The following is a 19,465-nucleotide window of genomic DNA, read 5'->3' on the forward strand; positions in this document are numbered from 1 at the left end:
AGCAGGACGCTTCTGGGAAACCTTTACTATAATGTCTCCTTTTCCTATTCGAAACATCTGCTTTGTAGGTATCAGCTTAAGGATATAAATATGAGTGTATTTCTGTAGTGGCTGGGATTCTGTTAGGAGCTTTCATAATTTCTCTTGAACAAGAAAAACACTCTTACAAAATTCCTTATAACTGTGGTTAGAAACCCAAATCTTATGACATGAGGGTTGTCATATAGTCTTTTTGCCTGCCACCTACGGTCTGCATTTCAGATATATGCTAATGCTTCCACTGTTTGCCTGCCAGAAGAAAAGTAGTAAGAGTAAATATCTGTTAGTCCTGATGCCTGAGGTTTTCCAGGTTGGTGTACCCCTGTCCCTTCCCTCCAACAAAATCATTGCCCAGGAGCCAGCAAATGTTTGTTTTTCACCAAGCTTTTGTTGTTGATTATATTTGCATTACTGAAACTTTGCACTTTTTTTTTTTTTCCTTTCAGAAGACTGACCTATCTTTTGCTTGTGCAGTTTTGCCCCATGAAAACAATCCTTACTTTTGTGGGAACACAGGTGAATCCAGGGTTCTGAGTGGAACATTCAAATCATTACAATTTCATAATTACCAGATTGAGGGTGACCTTCAAACAGAAGGTGCAAAAGTTTAAGTTTTCTACCATAATGCTTTTTACAGACTTGAAACCAAGAGCATCCACAGGCAAACTCATTTCACTCCCTCTAGCCTCAAGGAAAAGCTGATTTGATATTTTGTGAGAGCAACACATATTGACAAACAGAGACCACAATCTTCTTTATTAATGACTGCAAGGTTGTGGTGTGAAAATTTGTCTCAGTCTTCAACGCATTGCAAATGTATTCCTGCATGGCAAGCCTGAAATTGTAGTAATTCTGTTTTCTATTATGTTGTAAATTGACCTTCTACAATAAAAAGGCAGCACAAGAGGACAGCCTGGATAATACCGCAGTTGTTTCTTGGATTTCTCAGGGACTTGATGCTTCCCACCTTTGGACCTTGTGAATTTTGCAGCTAATAAAGAAATAATAAATACTTTGTGCAGCTAAAGTTCAGGGTAGTTTAGATCAAAACTAAAAGGGGACTGTGATAAACTGTAGCTGTATTTTAAATGAATACAAGACTATTATAACCACGGATGTCTTGAATCCTAAGTTCTATATTAAGGTCATGATAATGGCTTAGTGTTTTATGAGCCTTTGTAGTCTTAGCGGCACCATCTCTTTAATCTTAACTTCGCCTCAAGCCAAAATAAATCTCAATGTTGTAAACTGTATTGTAACATAACTGCCTTGTTCAGGAATGATCATTTTTTCTAAATGTCACTAATGTCTTTCTGTGGCAAAACTAGAAAGGAAATCTTGCTCTTTCTCTTGAAATGGCAAATCTGGAACTGCTGTAGCATTTCTGCGTGAACTGAATCTTTATTTTTGAGCATTTTATCCCCAGCATTTTGAGCTGGTTCAGTTATTTTCATCACTGCATTACTCAGGTTAAAAAGACTAAGAAAACTGAGTGCCATCTTCAGTGGCATTCTTTGAACGTGCACAGCTTATTTGTTTAAGCATCTGCCATGCTCCCAGATGTATTTGAATAAATCAAGATTGGACCTCATGAACGTCTGTCTGAATGTTTGAAAAAGTACTGCCTTGATCAGGTGGAGGGAGAGAAAGTAGCAAGTAGGGTATGAACTTTATTCAGCAAATGTCACAGCTCTGTAGTTTTTTTGCTTGAGCCAAGAAGATGTAAGATAGTGCTTATGCACAACACGTAGCATAGAGGATTTGTCAGAGGAGTCCTTCTATAGGTGGTGCCTCTCTAATTTCCCTTAGCATTGTGCTGCTACAGTTCTTTTCCACATCGTTTTTTTTGCACTTTGTTGTTAGGTTTCTTGCATTGGCATGTACATATTCAGCATCTGTTCCTTGTTTTCAGGATCTTAAAAATTAGGTTAACATTTAGAAATGCAGATAAACTCCTTCACAGTTAACTGTGACTGAATTTGTAATCTCATGCAGCAACCTTTGATGAGACATAGGGTATGTCCTGGATTACTTTGCACATCAGGTGATTTCCATGTTGCCACCAATCCCTGGAAAAAGCTGGTAGCAAAGTGCATGGATGGATAGGTATGATAATTCTTTGCCAAAGTCAAACAAACAGTAGGCAATGTTTAATAGCCAATTTAGTGCTTGGGACTGTTGTAGAGGAATACCATGGGGAGAATGCATCTTTGGATTCCAGTTTTTATATAAATAATAATTTTATATTCAGCCACTTTTATATTCTGGATGTTTTATTGAGCCAGAAAAATAACAAGGATGGCAATAAAATTACATCTAGCTATATTGAATTTCTTCCTGTTTTAACCGTACAGGCACAAAGAATGTGAAGCTGAGCAAACATGGCAAAAAATGGTAATTTCCTTCTGATGTGGATTGTGTGGCATTATCATGGGGAGTGACTGGGAGATGGTTTTATAGCACCTGCATGTCCGCAGGTATGAGTGGCAGTGAAGTAAAGGTACACATGCTTCACCTGGGGTTGCCCCAGAGAAAACAGGTGCTTGTTTGGCTAGCCAGCGTGGTAAGCTTGCGTCCCCATGTTTGCAGTGCTAGACAGAAAGATTACAGTGAGTGTCTGTTTGCCTGAGCATGTCCCACCCGCATCTCTTTGTGCTATGACATTAGTAAGTAAAGAAAATAGCATCCAGGGCTATTTCTGCCTCCTTGGAACCCCCAAATTTCTGTGTGAGACTCCTATACCATGCAGCATTTAATTACTTTGACAACTTGCATGTGCCTGAAGGTCACTGGTGGTCAGTAACGGTAGCACAGGCCCCGAGTATTTGCCTGTAACAGAGGGACTGTTAAGAACAGCCCAGTAAGGTGGGATTGCTTCTACTTTGACTTACGCCATCTAGAAGTTATGTGGAGAAGGACTTGGGGATACTGGTGGATGAAAAATTGAACATTATCTGTCCACTTACAGCCCAGAAAGCCAATGGTATCCTGGGCTCCATCAAAAGATGAGTGACCAGCAGGTCGAGGGAGGTGATTCTCCCCCTCTACTCAGCTATCTTGAGACCCTACCTGGAGTACTGCATCTGGCTCTGGAGTCCCCAGTACAAGAAGGACACGGACCTATTAGAGCAGATCCAGAGGAGGGCCATGAACATCACCAGAGGGCTGGAACACTTCTATGAGGAAAGGTTGAGAGAGTTGGGTTTGCTCAGCCTGGTGAAGAGAAGGCTTCAGGGAGAACTTATTGCAGCCTTTCAATACTTAAAGGGGGCTTATAAGAAAGATGGGGACAGGCTTTTTACCAGGGCCTGTAGCGACAGGACAAAGGGCAACAGTTTTGTACTGAAAGAGTGTAGATTTAGATTGGACATAAGGAAGAAGTTTATTACAATAAGGGTGATGAAACACTGGAACAGGTTGCCCAGAGAGGTGGTAGATTCCCCATCCCCGGAAATATCCAAGGTCAGGTTGGACTGGGCTCTGAGTAACCTCATGTAGTGAAAGATGTCCCTGCCCATGGCAGGGAGGGTGGACTAGGCAATCTTTAGAGGTCCCTTCCGACCCAAACCATCCTATGATTCTATTTAGTCTTAGTCATCCAGGTTCCCTTTGTAGCAGTGGAGACAGACACCTCCAGAGGATGATTCTTTGTATCCCCAGTTAGTCTATGTGAGATAGATGAGAAAAATTGTCCTCTAAGGGCACCTGACACTCTTCATTGCAAGGAGGGAACCCTGCTTGGGTAAAAGCTGGGTAGCGTAATAAACACAACTGGTCTCTTAGTGAGACACCCCAGACTGAAAGGGCAATCGTTTTCGTAAAGCCTTTGTTATGGGAACATTCAAGTACGGGAACATTCACAGAGGAAAGACATGTTGGTGTCACTTTAGCACAAAATACTCTGAACCAATTCCCCATTTTCTAACCCTGGAGAAAGATCTTACCTCTCATAATAATCTTCTTCGGTACATGGTAAACAAAGGTTGCTGTGTTTTTTACCTATTGTCCATTGCAATCAAATTGAGATAAATACTCCTTGCCAATTTCCGTTCAAAACCTGAATAGGGACGGTCTGTATCCATCTAGAATTTTTTTTTTTTTTATTTGAAACTACATTGCAAATTGCTGGCTTTTATCACCACTTCTCTGAAGCTCAAATCTGCTAAGTGAGATAAAATGTTATTCAATGCTCTCTCTGATGTATATTTATATCTCCAAAATCTCTGTAGGCTGGTGTTGGTCATCCATGGCAGACATTAAGAGTTTTTCCTTACACTCATTCACCTTGCATCAAGGAGGGTGTTAGGATAAATTGCTCTTTTTCTGCTGCCATGTTTTGCCATCATTCAACAGTCTTGCGTCAAGGCAAAAGTGCCTATCTGTTTTGAATCATGTATGCTTGTGAAAATTATTCATTAGAAGTGAAAAATTCTTCTGGTATGATATACTGGAAAAGGTTCTTCCCTTCATGGAGATATTGCTTAGTAAATTAAGATGACCTGTGTTTACTAATCCAGTTCATTCTGTTAAAGCAATGATATTATTAAAGGCTATTTGATCTTTGCATATTAAAGATAAAGAATTAGGGTTTTTTTGTAACAATAAGATCTTAAGGAACAAAGTTTAAAAAAACAATAAAAATTGGTAGTGTAAAATATTACCTTGTGGTCCAGAGTGCAAAAAATTGTGTTTAGGAACACTCAACCTCAGACACTGTACCGAGTGAGTGAACTTTATTTTATTGTCATTTTTTTTTAGTGAAAACTTAAGTGTTTTCAGACAAGGATCTGGAATTCTGCCACCCTCCTTTCCCTTGTATTTCTAACCAATATAAGGCATAAGAACTTCTGGGTGCAGAGTGCCTTTCAAAAAAGTTTGTACAGTGTTAGGACAATAAGATTCCAGCCCTATTTGAGATCTGCTGGAGTTACTGCATTGCCAATAATAATGCTCTGAAAAAGCACTGTTAAAACTTAAAGCCCCTGGGGACTTCATGTTAGCGAGGTGATGTACGCAGGCTCACCAGCTTACCTCTGCAGAGATTCTGATTCATGCTTTTGAGGCAACCAGAAGTCTTGCTGCCTTAGACGTTTAAACCGTGTAACTTAAACCAAACTAATTTATGGTGATGGAGATAAATCTCTGCCCTGGGGAGCAGTTACTGTCAGGACACTGACCCAGATGGGCCACTGCCTTAACTGGTTGTGACAGCTACTGTACTCCTACCTATCAGGTATTCTCCCCAATCCAATTGCAAAGGGAACTGTTTCTAAGAAAACCTTGTTTAAAGTGTGTCTGGTGGCAGAACTTAATCACTGATGACATAACCAAATAAGTTGGTAGTAGCTCACAGTGAATAATGCATGTGACAAAATTAGCCAGCACTGCTGAGTACAGGCAGCTGCTGGCTTCTGCCAGGGAAAGCTGCTGCATACTGTTTTGTGAGCACTAGTTTCTGTTACGTTATGGCTGGAAAACATTTTGCAGTGGTCATTGAAAACCAAGTCCCCTAAATACTCGCATGTGTTTGTGACTGGTCACAAATTTAGAGGAAATATTTCTGTTTCCTGCTTGGCTGGGTGCAGAGAAGGACCTGAAAGAATAAGAATTGTGAAGCCTGTGGTATGCCAGTGTGAACACTTGCAAAAGCAAGTGTAAAATGTGCTTTCTGCCAACGCCTGCGCAAATAAAACACGATAGTTCCAGTCTTGAACTAAAGCAAATGTCAAAGTAACATAGAAATTCGGTCTTTTTTTCTCCTGTGCAAAGCTGAATGTCCATACTGATTTTTATTTTATTTCTGTGTTGTTTATCAGTGTGCCCACTGGAAACTTCTACATATATACTTTGTCAGGTTTCTCATTTCACTATAAATACTGGGAGGAGGATAAAATTCGTATTCCTCTACCATGTGAGGCATCCAACTAATAAATTAGCTACTTCTTAATATTTTTAAATTAGAGAAATTGTTCATTTCTTCTGTGTCTAATCATTATGGGTAACAATTTGGATGATTTTTTTTTCCTTAGATGTAACACAATGTAACTTTTGACTAAAGTAATTTGATTTTAAGCAGCTTGAATTTTTTAAAAGATTGGGTCCCAGTAAGTAAGTCTATTTCTTTTACTGTGGCTATTTTTATGTTAAACAGTCCTTGGAATTTAATAGCAAAAGCAAATCAATATTTTTCCAAGTAATTATTGCATGTATTAGAGTTCTTGTAGTTGCTACCACAAGGTTATGAGGATAGAAGCCAGCCATTTTATGAAAGAGTATTATTTATATGTATATGTCATCAGTATATGCATACTAGTATACGCATATGTCATTAGTATATGACAGCCTAGGCACAGAGACACTGGTGTTAAACTGACTGAGCGATAACTGTGCATTATTCCCTGAAAAGTCTTAAATGTTCAAAATCGAATGATATAATAGCTGCCAAGAGTTTCCCCAGTTGCTTTTTTTAAATGGCTGAACAAGTCAATGGAAGAACAACCTAACATGAGCCAATAAAAACAAAAATACCAATAGGGTTTGGGAAGACACTGAATTACAATTTGCTGGAGACTATTTTGTGTAAGAACAATGTTGTGCTTACCCGGCTCTTATGCTGTTCCCTTTGGAAGGAAGCAGTCACAGCAGTCACTGTTGGCCAACACAGACTGGAGACAGCATTTTGGATTTGGTGGACCTGGTGCATCCAATGCCAAATCGTGTTGTCCTGTGGGCTGGCAGTACAGCTGTATAACACAATTTACTAAGTGAATAAAAATGTGTGCAGAATAGAAGAGTCACTGTACCAGTTTGGGCCAAAGGTCCATCTACCCCAGAATCTGGTCTCCAGGAGTGGCCTCTGGACAAAGAGGAACAGGCATATATGTATATATGATACCTCCCCTTAATAGTCTCCCATATTTCAACTATTTTCTGATTCTGCTGGTTTTTGTCTGTTTGGTAAAACACCTTCTCACATACCCATTATCCTTTGGGAAGTATTTCTATCCACTGCAAGAGGAACCCCTTCCTTTTGTTTAGGTTGACCTTGGCTCCTACTAGCTTCGTCTGAGGTGGCCCCTGGTTCTTGTACGATGAGACACACTGAGCAGCCAATCCCTGCTCGTTCTCTACACGCCACTCCTGGCTTGCAGACCTCTGCCATAAACCAGGTTGTCTCTGTTCCAGGCTGAAGAATCCTACACTAAGCAGCAGTTCCTCGGTCTCCACTGCAAAGCTGTCTTTCATCGCTCTTGCTGCCTTCAGAGCTTTTTCCAATTCAGCTGGACCTTCTCTGAGATGAGGGGATCAGAACAACTCGCAGTATTCAAAGTGTGGGCAAGCCATGGATATATAAGGTGGTGGTCTAGCTTCTCTTTCATTTTTTATTGCCTTTCTAGTTATCCCTAATATTTAACTCATTTTTTGTGCTGCTACTCAGCATGTTGATGGTATTTTTATGGAACTGTCTGTCACAGCCTGGAGATCTCACTCCTGAAGGCATCCTAGTGTTCTTCATTGTACGTGTGAAGTTATGATATATTTTTCCATAGATTCATAGCTTTGTGTTTATCTCTGTTGAATTTCACCTGCCATTTTATTGCATAGTGCATAGTGCTTTGCATAGCCTCATAATAGCAGCAAACTCTCTCACTGCACCGCTACCCCCTTGCTCATATCATTTATGAATATGCCTAATATCACTGTAAATAGCAATAAGAAGGGCTGCAGTTACCTCTGGACAAGAAAACAGGTCTAGAGCAGCAAAAACAGTTTAGCATCTTCATAATTTGTCTCCCTGTACTGGTCTCTTTGCAACTGAAATCCAAACAAATTTAGGTTTTTTTTTGAATAGGAGTGAAAAATAAGAAGCAGAGGGTTAGGAAGTAAGAAGAGTAATTTTTCTGCTGCCTGCAGGATGAAAGCAGTCCAAACCAGAAGGCTTGCTAACTTCACTTAAGGTTAGTAAGATGTTTGGATTCAATCATGGTGGAAGGAAGAAGATGCACTTTCATATGATGAAAAACTATTACTGTAGAAATCGAATGATAATGATAGCTTTAAATTTTTTAGGTTGAAGAATGAATCTTTCCTCTGGTTATTGTCCCTCTTCTGACCTCCAAGGAGAATCAAACTAAATATTAGTTCAGTGGTATTGTATTTCGGGGAAAGAGAAACATCAAAGTTTAACATAACATGACCTACTTCAGACAAAACTTTTTGTGTAACACTTTGTGAGTGGACAATGGTTATCACCATGTTAGAGTCAGGGAATGGCATGAACCTTTCTAAACAGGTCCTACTTCGGTGTCATGGTTTCAGAGACAGGACTTAACTAACCCTACAGGTGGAGTTTAACTTAATGCTGAAACAAAGGTAGCAGGAGGAGAAGGGTAAGGTAAGGCTGAAACACAACGGGGAAGGAGGAGAGAGGGACTTTGCTGGATAGTTGCGCTCCATGAACTGAGAGGCACCCAGCTGGGTTGTTGTGCACTGAAAGAGAGAACAAGTCCTGTTGTGTCTCCTGAGAAACAGCTCATTTCTGATGCTACAGAAGAACACAGGGATTTAAGTTTTAAGGGATTTATTTATGTAAGTCTGAAGTGGGTGGGACGGGGGGAGAACAATGGCATTGCCAGCCCCTAGATTGGCATTTTTCTTGTATCTACAGAAATCATAAGTGAGTGCAGGACTCCAGCCAACCCCTCTGCAGGTGCTCCCACAGGCAGGGAAATGAGGGAGGTGAGCTTTACCTTTGCAGCCCCATGGGAACCTGTGCCTCGAGGTGGCTGGCAAATCAGCTTTAATCACAGAAAGCTTTTTAATTAAAATATTTCACCAGAGAGTTGTTTGCCTGTATTGTAGTGTACAATAAAGCACATCCGCTTCACTTTGTTTGAAAGTTCAATTTATAATTGAATTTATAAAAACTTAATAGTTGATAATCAAACATGAATTAATTGAAATAATCCAAAACCCTTTCGAAGTCATGGGTTTTATTGCCTGGTTTGAAAGAAAATCTGAATTTGAATATTTTCTGTTTTGTCATGTAGCATTTATGTTTCAAATAAAATCTCTGTCTATCACACTTTTTACCAAAGTGACTTATATTTAGTTTATATAATGTGTTTATATTTAGGACAAGTTACTGGTCTATCTCTCACTCTTCAGACTGAGAAATTGTTTAATTATTTTCACAGTGGTCTCTATACTTTGACTTATCTGCCTTTTAAAGACGACAAAAATAAGTCGTTTGCCAGCCAGGAAAATAGGTAGATATATTTGTGGCAAAATTATGCATGTCTGTGTATGTATTTATGCAAGGTATGTTGTGGGATTTTTTTGTTTGTTTTCTGTTTCTTTTTTACTACTATGACTCATCTGCTTGTGTTTGCGTATGCATGTGTGTGCAAGGGCAGGGAGAGAGACTGAGAGAGATGAATAGAGACTATGACCCTTTGAACACACTGTGCGCATATATATATATATATATATATATGCATTTGAGAGATGACTGTATCTTGCAGGTGGGTGCAAGAACCCTCAGTGCCTGTAACTGAGGCAGGGAGATAAGACAAAGGACTCACTTTACCAAATGTAAATCTCAAGGGTGTTTGTATAGGTATGTGTCCCAGACTCGTTACACTGTCTTTTTAATCATCATCGCTTAAAGATGTAATTAATTCAATTTCCTCTAACTGACTGTGTTAGAGTGATATGATCCAGGCCCCTTCACTGAGCTTAAAGGGGAGGAGAGCGAGCAGCCCCGTGGGCAGACCACGGCACTGTACACCTCACATCTGCTGTTCACCACTGTTCTTGCTAAGGCTTAATATTATGAAACAGATGATAATTTTTTTTCTGAGTTATCACTACTGATCAGGCATGTTGCTCTCCTCCTTAGAGGCTGCAGATGGAAAAGAAATGCCCTCTTTCCTTGGAGCTAGTGGGTACTGCCTGCAAAGTGAAAAGAAAAGCTTGTTTTCACCTCGAGACACAAAACCTTGTTTGCTTTGTCTTATAGGATGTTTAGTGGTTATGAAGTTTGTGAAAGAAAGTATGAAAATCATTTCAGAATAATATACAAGGTGCTTTATGGAATTATTTTGGTACATACAAATAAAATGTGATTGTAAACCGTTATTATAATAGTATAATGCTTAGAAGCAATTGTTCATACCGGCACCTGAGAATATTCATATTTCTACCCAAGTATTTGACTGAGCAGCCCTGTTACATGTGTGATGGTTAGCAAACACTTTCCTTGGGGAATATTAAATCTGAAGTTACATTCTAGGATACTCACAGCTCGCAATCTCTCCTCCTTTCTCTTGAAACAAACTTATGCGAGATACAGCATGCACAGCACCCTCAGTCCGTGCATTCTGCTATGGGAAACGAATGCTAAGCTGCCCGTACAGATTGCATATTAAGGACTTTAGCTACCCAAGCTGCAAGTGACAGTGCTAGTAATAAACCCAGGTAAGATTAATGACAGTGGCTGTGAAAATTTTCTGTGAAACTGAACCACTTTGTCTGGTGGTACTAATCATTGTAATTCATTACAGGATAGTTCTAGCAGCACAACAAACACTGTTGCCAAGCTTGCTAATTCCCTGAGCTTGTTTACCCACTTGTTTAAGAAGATTGCATGCTTAGTGCTGTTTATTCATGTTCCTCTCTATCGTTTTCTAGGGTTGGTTTTGATTTTCACATGCTCTCCAGAGCAAGTGGATGTGTTACCTCTTTGCAGCTCCTGACATGGAAAAAACTGCTAGGGAGATGGAGTGAAAAATTTTAGAAATATAAAAGGAACTCTGCTGCCTCATGAACGAAGAAGCAATGCTGTAAGGTTGGAATTACCTTTTTAGCAATTGAGCAGAGGAAATTATGCTCTGCTTAGCTTGCAAAGGCATAGGTTTTTTTTTTTAAAAAGAAGTTTTGTGTGTTTTTTTTTTTTTCTAACAAGCTTATCTTTAGCAAATGAGTTTGTACTAGGTCCATATACACTGGAAAATTCACTTCAGCATTGAAAGATAAATGATTGCCTTATGATAACAAAGTAGTACATTTGTAATATAATTTCTGCTTTTTATTTTCCTCTTCCTTTAATTTTTTTTTATGATACCTGAAATTACAGGAGATTTATGAAATAAATTATACAAAAAATTAAGTTGTGTCTAATTCCTCTAACTTCTACACATACTAAGTTTTTAGGATAACCATTAAGCTTCTTTAATATCACTTCCCCTCCAGTTCTCTTTTAATGTCTCCATATCATATTAATAATCATATCTTCTGGTAACAGAAAAAGAATACTAGTAGAAAAAGATCATAATTTGCTAGGAGGATGCTTATCTACTTATATGACTATAGCATCCAGAAAGCCTAACCAGAGTTTGGTAAATAGTATTTTTTAAATTTTGTATTGACTTCTCAGAATTCAACAATCTGATTTCAAATCAATAAGAAATAAAAAAACCAAAATGAGTTTATTTCAAAAGTTGAAAAAAAAAAAATCTCTTGAATGAGGTCTGTTTGATCTGAAATTAGCTATTTCATTTAGGACTCAAGGAGTTTATGAGGATATAAAATGCTTAGGGAATGAAATTTTGAAGCATGAACATTTTGAATAAAATCACCTGTTAGAATACATGAAAGTGAATATTGAAATTTAAATTATTCTATATGAAGAATATAAACATTTGAGTCACAGAATCTCCCCTTTTCTTCCACCAGGAAGTGATTTATGATCCTAAATTCAAGCTGTCTTCCATGTTTTCAGTGTTGAAGCTGACAAGTTTGTCAGCTGTTGCTCTGTGCTCCTGCCTTCAGGCTGGGCCCTCTGCAGTTTTGCTAGCACAACCATTTCCAAATTGATTCACTGTCATGCTTCTGAGCAGAAACAAACCCAAAAAGTCTTCCCATGCTCTTTTTATGATTATTTTTAATCTGGCTCAGGAAATAATACTGCTTGCAAAAGATCCCCAGGAGTAGCTGCTCTGCCACAGCAGTGAACTGTAGTTTGATGATGGTTTGGGGTGGCTAGAAAAAGGAGGGGGGGCACAAGAAGGGGGGGGGCGGAGTCAGGTGCTTTTAAAATTGGTTTGTTCCCAGGAAAACCACAATGTGACTACCTAAATAAATGGTACTGCCACTGAATAGGTGATAGAGATGAAAGGGGGATTATTATCCTTGTTTTAAACCTGGAGATCTAAGCTGAAGTAAGGTAAAATAGTCCTGTAAGCACGAGAGACTTTGGCACGCAGCTCACATCAAGTGTGTGGGTAATCCTATTGCTGAGTCAGGTTTTAAATCACACAGTACTTTTGGCAGTCTCTTTTTTCTTTCAAACAGTATATTTAGCATAACTTCTCAGAATTTTAATGAGAAAAGGTGTTGTCATATACCGCATGAGTGCCTCTTGGGCTCTGTTAAAGCATGAAATATAATTTTTACTTGATGTATCAGTGCTCCGAAATTAATTATTTGAAAATTAATAATAATTTGAAAGTTCCTTTATTTTTGTTATTTTGGTGGCCCCTTTGAAAATATTTTATTATCTTAACATATTTTCTAGTGAAGGAGATCTTTATTACAGACCTTCACCATCCCTTCCTGGTGGCTATTTTCACAGGAAAGGCATTGAGGCCTGAATGAGGCCAACAGGCTGAACTAGTTGTCTTTAGCTCATGTCTTACTTTCGCTGTTGGACAAGCCAAGGGAAGAGCAACTCTCAGTTTTACGAGAGTCTTACTCAAACTGGTCTGCTCTGAGCAGAAGGTTGAAGTAGGTGGCTTGTGGAGGTCCCTCCAACTTACGTGGTCCTGTGACTCTTCCTTTGTTTTCATGAAACATCCTAGTTTTCCTAGTCCTACTGGATTTCTTTTATTCTTTGAAAGATGTGTGTGGAAAAATGAGTAGGTTTGGAGAAGGAAAAGGTGGACGGTAAGAAAAGGGAAAAGGGGTTCAGTGATAAATACCCAAGACTTTATTCATATAACCCGAGTGTAAGTAGTAGACATAGCTGGCTTGTATTTCCATGGTCCTTTGATATTCAGTGAGGAGGTTGACTCAGAGAGCCTAAATTAGCTCTCGCTCTGAATTGCCTCCTGGAGGAATCTGACCCTCTACACTGGCTTTAAAGGAAGCCTGTGAGACTAGCTGGGTAAAGTAAATGATGTGAAAGTTAGCCTCAGTGGATGCTATTTTCCTCTATGGCTTGCCTGTAAACTCTAAGAAAGAGAGGGACTTTGTGTATACTTGTACGGTAACTAACATGATGGGAGAGGATTCACAAGAGTACCTCTTGCCTGCTATCACAGTAAACTAATAACAAAGTAGGAATTTCACATTTGAAGCAAGTCATTCAGACTAACAAGAATTATAAATAATATTTCACTTAAGAAGATACAGTGGGATCAGTGTCATTGCAAACGGCCCAGGGAAAGCTCTGCTTACAATTCTGAAGGGAAACACCAAGAAAAATCCAAAGGGTCGTGACCAAGCTGCTGAAAAGGAAAAAGAAATGAAAACTTGGAGCTGCAGTTGGAATAACCAGAACTCCTCTCCTTTCTTCAAATTCTGACCATGTCAATAAATTTGATGTCCAACATCTAGTACTGAGATGCTGGAACAATGGAGGAAAGCAAAGAAAATCTGGCAAAATCTCATCAACATATCTGAGATACAATCTTGCCTTTAAATTGGATTCCAACACAGCATGCTGTTCAAATGACCCCTTCATAAAGAGACAGGCAAAAACTGCGGTAAGTGGAGACCTGTACCGGCCTCTGCTTTCTCTGAGTAATGTATACCCTGGAGAAAGGAAATAACTCACCGCATAATCAAGTTAGATCTATAATTTCCAAGGCATTTCGTGCTGTCCTTTCAGATAATGTAAGGTCAGTAGATAAATCTAAAAAAGTAAAATGTCATAAGAAGCGTCAACCTTGTCTTCTGTAAAAAGGGATCTTGACATAATCCAAAACAAAGATTTATAAGATCATGTCCTTGCTAATAAAGTTACTGAGTTTTAAGATCAAAATGTCCCAGAGGAGTTCAACGTGGACGACAATCCACTCGATTATTAGCAAACTGGTAAGAACCTAAGCTCTTTCTGTTTCCTCCCCATGCTGTGGGTTCAGCAGACACAGGTCAGGTAGCAATGTCAGGGTCTGCTACTTTGGACCAAAGTTTATTTTTTCCAACATTTTCCCTGATTACTTTGTTTACTGGCAAATAAGGTTTCTATCCTGATTCCTACTTCTCTTTATGTCTTGGCTAAGCTGCTGGACAATGATGCTGAGGTAGGTCTCTCTCCCACTTATAACTGTGCAACTGAGCTTCTCCTAAATCTGGCAAGTTGTTGTATTTTTGACATGCAGTCATTCTTCACTATGCTTTTTGGAAAAATGTGCTGTGAACAGAAATATCTGTAAGAGAAACAGGAAATTAGAAAGGTAAGAGTAATTCCTAGCATAAGATAAAATGACCAATGAAACTTGTTACAAGGACGACCACAAATCTTTACAACGCAAAGCTACCGTTGGAAACTGGATTGCTTCTCTGAAAATTGTCCAATCCTCTAGAATTCTTTACCACCCCATTCCATAATATTATTGGCAACAGACTATTTTTGGGGTGATTTTTCTTTCTGTATATGTCTTTGTTAGGTGGGCATTAACTGAGAAGCTTGGACCTGTATGTATATTACAGGAATTGAGATGCAAATTCTGGCCTTCTCAAAGCCACAGCTTGCAAATGAAGTAAGAAAGTTACATGTGTAAATAGCAGCATGGGTTTAAAAACGTATATAAATGGTTAAGCTAAAAATAGACCCCCAAAATTTTGTCATAATTTTGAGCAGCTGCAGTGTTCATTAATTTCAAGACCTAATTTCTACGCTTTTCTGGTTTGGTTCAAAATTAGAGACAAGTCCCATTTTGTTCAGAGGTCTTCAGATTTGGTTTCTAGTCCTCAAGTTAGATATGGTAAACACTAGGATGAGTTCACTGGTCCTCACAGGCTGTATGAATAAGCTTGTAAAATATTGACTCTGGTTGTCATCTAGATGATATCATGTATGGCTCTATACCATGTGTGCTTATAATGGGTTTTACTTTGACATGATAAGGCGTAATTTTCAGTTCTTAACGCTTGTGCAGAATCGGTTGCCCTGTAGTCCACTTAGAGAATATGTAAGATCTTACACAACAAACTGGGATGATTCTTTTCTGAATATAACAGGCCTTGTATTAAGACTAAGCAGCTTTTCCAGACTTGTACAGAGAGCACAAGCTTTTAAAAGTGCATGTGAAAGTTTGGCAAGGGCTCTGATAAAAATCAGAACCTTTGAAGTTCATCAATTGCTATTTAGAATAACAGGAATAAGGACTATTCTTTTCTTTTAATTAGCATTGGCTGGTGGATGAAGCACTAAGAGATAAACTGTTTGTTGAAGCTTAAGAGTACACACACAGAAGTCTGAGTCAGTATTGTTACATGAATGCATGAATGAATAACAATGAAAACTGTATAATGAAAAGTTTTTTCCTTTCATTTAATTCTAATATGCCATAATGCAAGCTTGTGTGGTATGGGAAGCCTTTTCATATATAATTATACTGTTGAAACCCCCCAAAAATAAAAATTGTAAATTCTGAAGGCCACAGAAGGACAGATAAATGAATGGCAAATTCCACTGAGCGTTTTATCAGCTTCCTGCCATTCTCTGAACAGTGCCAGATAAAACCCCCTGTGCTTAAAGGTCTTGTGAAAGGCTGTGCATAAGCTTGTAAAATGTGTATTAATTATAGAAAGTACATTATAGTCTCCTCAAACTTCCTTTAGTTTTCTCCAAATGCACAAACACCTCTGCCATTTGCCTATCTGGCCAAGATGGCTGCATTTAAGATTGAAATTACTGAACCGTCTCTATGAAATTAACAGGCTAATGAGCCTTATTATTTGCAAATAGACTTTTAGCTTCTCTCCTGCTGTTTTTTGTATCTCTTTCTATTTATTATCGACAGAGCAGGTGGTGAGATGAGCCCTTCACTTTGTTCAACACATACCACTAGAAGATACTGATCTGAATAGCTTAGACCTCATCACAGGCGCTTGGGCTAGACCTTTTCATGATGGCTATTCATCTCACCATTTTTTTTTCTTTCTAGAGAGCATCAGCTAAAACAATTCACCTCTTTCAGAATATGAAATTAGGGAAACACGCTATTCTGTCCATTCTACAAAAGTTATTATTTGAAAATTCTGTATACTTCAGCATTTAGGAATATGACATTAGATGAAGAGGAGGAGAAAGACTGTATGTACCCTACAACATGAAATATTTTTTTGTAAAAATTTTCAAAAACAAAATTCTAAATCTGAACAATCACCCCCCCCCCCCCCAAAAAAAAAAATGTAGAGGTTTGTTAATTTTATAAACTAAAATTTTCCACAGATTGAGCATAGCCCACCCTCTCCTACTGCTAACTGTGGCGTGGCCAACACTTGTTGGGAGTAATCGAGCAAGACCTTCCCTGAAGGTGTTTCTCTTGGAAGCACTGAAGTGCTGCAGTGACAGGTACGCTGGCTGGGCCGTGAAGTCAGGGGTGGGCAGGTGCTCTTCGGGGCTCCCACTGCTGCCCTCAGGGGAAGAAGAGGGAGAGGAGGAAGAAGTGCAGCTGGAATGCGGAATTTAGGTGAGAGAAGGAAAACAAACAGGGCATGAGTTTAGGGGAAAATGTGCGAGCATGTGGAACAAGTAGTATCAGAAGATACCAGAAGATCAGGCAGAAATGGGAGATTTGAGCAGAATGGGGCCAGCAATCGAGAAGAATTGAATACAACCAGTAGAGGAAACATTCTTGCAGAGCCCAGAACTGAGAGGATCCAGTTAAAGTTTGTCTGTCCATGAGGTAAGCCTATTCCTTCTTTTTTTAAGTCTTTCTGAACATTTTGCAGCAGCTTCCTGGATTGTAGGAATTACTGGTGGGCTTGGTTGTTTTTTTGGTTTTTTTTTGAACCAAGTTTTTGTTGCTATGGACCAAATTCCTTTGCATCTCTCTAACATTTAAAAGGCTCATTGGATCATCTGTTGGATCACTTGCAGATTTTTGAATATTTTTGGAGTCAGTATAAATTTACATAGTTACAGTAATTGGCATCCGTACTACATTGCTATTCCTACAAATACATAGAGAATATCAACAATATTTGTTTTTCTTCCAGTGATTCTTATGTGGAGAAACTTTGTTTCATCTTGGTACTCTTTTTAAAATGGTTTTACCAGGCTCATGAACTACTGTGCACATCTTTCTTCAAATGAGTGCTGAGAAGAAATCAATTCCCCATTTTTGCAGTAGTAGCATGAATGCGAACAAAAGCAGCTTCACTCCATCACAGTTAATGACATGTTTATGTTGCATATGCATTTTCATTTTTATCTCTGCTTACGCTCTTGAGCAGTTCCTTTTCTATGTTGACACGAGAGGCATGTTACCTTTGCCTTAATATTAAGCTACAAGTTAGGCTTCTCCTATACATCAACCAGTCCCAGCCACGTAATGTAGCCTCTGTTGCTCCATCATCACACAACACTGCTATCCTTATTTCTGCTGCACTCATAGATGCTCTGTTCACACCCCGACACATTCAGCATTGTCCTTTCTCTGGTACTGCACTTCAGGGATTATGAAATGGATGTTAAAAGCCCACAGCAAGCAAGATCCCTCCCTTCCCACATCACCACTGGATCAAGGGGTTTATCATATTGTGTAGGGAGCTCACTGAACAGCTAGTTGCACCTGCAGTACAATTTCTCTAGGAAGCCTTCAAGGGTCTGGGATGACAACATGTGCTGGTTTTTTTTGAGAGAAGGTCATTAACATTTCTCTGCAGTGGCACATTGTAAATCAGAATTTACAGAAATTTTTTTCTTAACTCTTCACTATTTTTCTTCTTGCTTATTTTGCTATCAGCTTCACTTAAGAAGTAAAACAGAGAGTGAAGTCTTCAGCTGGCTTGCTTCATGTAGGCTAATTTAATTTTCTTCTTTAGCCTGTGGTCAGGCATATAGTGGGTCATACAAGCAGGACAGTGAATCACAGTCTGGGAAGTCAGCAGACAGCTCCAGCTGAGCACGTTTGGCTTTTTGCCTGCATGTAGGCACTTAGCTGAATCAGGACCTGGGGTAGGAGCCTCGGATCTCAGCAGGAGCAGCTCTGTCTCTGTGCTTGGCTTTTAGCTGTTTTTTAGCATGAATTAATTTGATTGTAAGTTAATATTCACACTTTAAAAATCATCTATTAAGACTTGGATAGCTCTAATAATGTGTTTTGTAAACTCCATTTACACCTTGCAAATCTTAGTGGGAGTTTGGCGTTCACTGTGAACAATAAAATGTTTGGCTAGCTTGCTCATGAATTTTTGTGCTTTGCCAGAGGCACTTAAAACCAAAACAATGCTCCAGAAAAATGCCCAGAAACTGGTTTTTTGTTCCTCTTGCTTAGTGCTGCTTTCCAGTGGCTCATCAGCTTCTCCCTGGAGAGTAGAGAATAAAAAGGAGGGTTCATATAGTACTTGTCTTTAACTGACCTCCAAAATTCTATTTTTTGATCATCAACAGCTGAAGCAGGTAGATGAGCTCTTGGCTAGATTTTGTTATGGCTGACTAAATCGTAGAGATGCTGTCATCTGCATCAGACACTTTGGGTGTTTGTGGCTTGCTTAGAGGAAATTTCACAGCAGTACTGTGCAGTTTGTTTCAATTAAGTTTAGATTTGTTTTGGAAACACTTGTTTTGTGGCAAGCTTTTCCTTGCATAAGTGTCTGCTGAGATTTTAGAGGGCACAAAATAGTTCTAATTTCTCATGAGGTGCCTAAGATATTTTGTTTAGCAGATCTTATGTACGCATGTGTTTTAGAGCATTCAGAGTAGTATAGAGAAATGGGAAGAATGCGGAATCTTCCATTCCTTTCAGGTACCCATCCTTCTGTGTTGACATGTAAAGGCCAGGTGGAAAATGTCTCCTATGCTTGAGAACATGAGTCCTTCTGCTTTGCTTTCCATTGGGGATGCTGAGGATTGACATGCAGATAACAATAGACTGTACGTCTGAGTGGGTGTAGCTGTAGGCACCCTCTCGGTGTAAGCTGGGCACAGAGGTGGCTTCAGGCTTTACAGTGTCTTGCTCTTGTAGCTAGTGATAGGGAAATGGGATCTGGGTTTTGAGAAGCTCCTTTGTTTTCCTGAATATTATTTTTAGCTATATTCAAATGACTAAGAATAATTTTTGTGTTAAAGCAACACTGCAGGCCATGGATGAGCTGTAGGAGTATGTGCTTGGAAGATGCTGATCTGCCCTACTCCCCTGGGTTCTCCTGCTTGTAACAGTTTAGGTAAACAGCCTATCATCAGAACTGT

The 19,465-nt window shown here is 39.1% G+C and overlaps 1 long non-coding RNA gene across 1 annotated transcript; it reads left to right on the forward strand.

The window, feature by feature from the left end:
- Positions 1 to 9,313: 9,313 nt before the first annotated feature.
- LOC115334666 lies at positions 9,314 to 10,819 on the forward strand. Its single transcript, XR_003921209.1, has 3 exons — positions 9,314 to 9,658; positions 9,941 to 9,982; positions 10,732 to 10,819. It is a non-coding gene; the product is annotated as an uncharacterized LOC115334666 (long non-coding RNA).
- The last annotated feature ends 8,646 nt before the right edge of the window (positions 10,820 to 19,465 follow it).

Source organism: Aquila chrysaetos, chromosome 2, assembly GCF_900496995.4.
Source record: "Aquila chrysaetos chrysaetos chromosome 2, bAquChr1.4, whole genome shotgun sequence".
NCBI classification, from domain to species: Eukaryota; Metazoa; Chordata; class Aves; order Accipitriformes; family Accipitridae; genus Aquila; species Aquila chrysaetos.